The sequence below is a fragment of the Octopus bimaculoides genome, chromosome 20, assembly GCF_001194135.2.
Source record: "Octopus bimaculoides isolate UCB-OBI-ISO-001 chromosome 20, ASM119413v2, whole genome shotgun sequence".
Lineage (NCBI taxonomy): Eukaryota > Metazoa > Mollusca > Cephalopoda > Octopoda > Octopodidae > Octopus > Octopus bimaculoides.
The window spans coordinates 5,220,327-5,221,327 of NC_069000.1; positions in this window are offsets into that span (position 1 = coordinate 5,220,327).

Consider the following 1,001-nt stretch of genomic DNA (forward strand, 5'->3'; position numbering starts at 1 on the left):
TATATATATATATTCATATAAAAGAAATGTGTTTCAAAAAGAAACTAGAAACAATATATAAATAAATACATATGTGTATATATATGTGTGTGTGTGTGTGTGTGTGTGTGTGTGTGTGTGTGTGTGTTTGTGTGTGTGTATATATATATATGTATATACATATATTATATATATGAATTGATATATAGACAGATAGATAGCTAGGTAGGTAGATAGATAGCTAGATAGATAGGTGGATAGATAGATAGATAGATAAATAGTTAGATACAGAGATAGATAGACAGACAATCGTTTCATCTATGTAAAGCCATGAATATTCATATGTATATATGTGTGTGTGTGTGTGTGTGTGTGTGTGTGTGTGTGTGTGTGTGTGTGTGTGTGTGTGTGTGTGTGTGTGTAGATGAATGTATGTATGCCTTGTATGGGAGGTTGCCATCTTTACATTTTAGTGCAAATACAATACAGAATGAAGTATAAAGCCTCGCTGTCATTAAAAAGAGAACCATTTGAAACTTTATTGAGAGCCTTTAAGTTATACGACGGAGGAACAATTTAGACATTTACACCTTGACAGAAATTGCCTAAATGGAATCAAGTTTCAACAACTTTTCTAAGTTATTTTCGAACATCGCTCCTTAGATACATCGAAAGAGGAGAGTAAGAGGAAATAAGCCAGAACAAAGGATCGTATTGTCAGATCTCAACACGCCCTTTTTCCCAAACTCCTGCATTCGGAATCTAAACAGTAAAAGTGCACCCATTAAATACTCGCAATTGTTATGCTATAAAATCGGGTTAGCACAACCCTCGTTACTGGAAAGTCTTTTTGTAGATATCACGATAGCGATTCGATTCCTTTATCTACTTTTTATTGTTTTCTTTTTGTTAGAACCTCGGACCCGCCATCTGCAAAATACTGCATGTACAGACGAACAATGTTCACCAGTTCTATGATCCAGTGACTAGAGATGTCACGTGTTCTGAGTTATATATATATA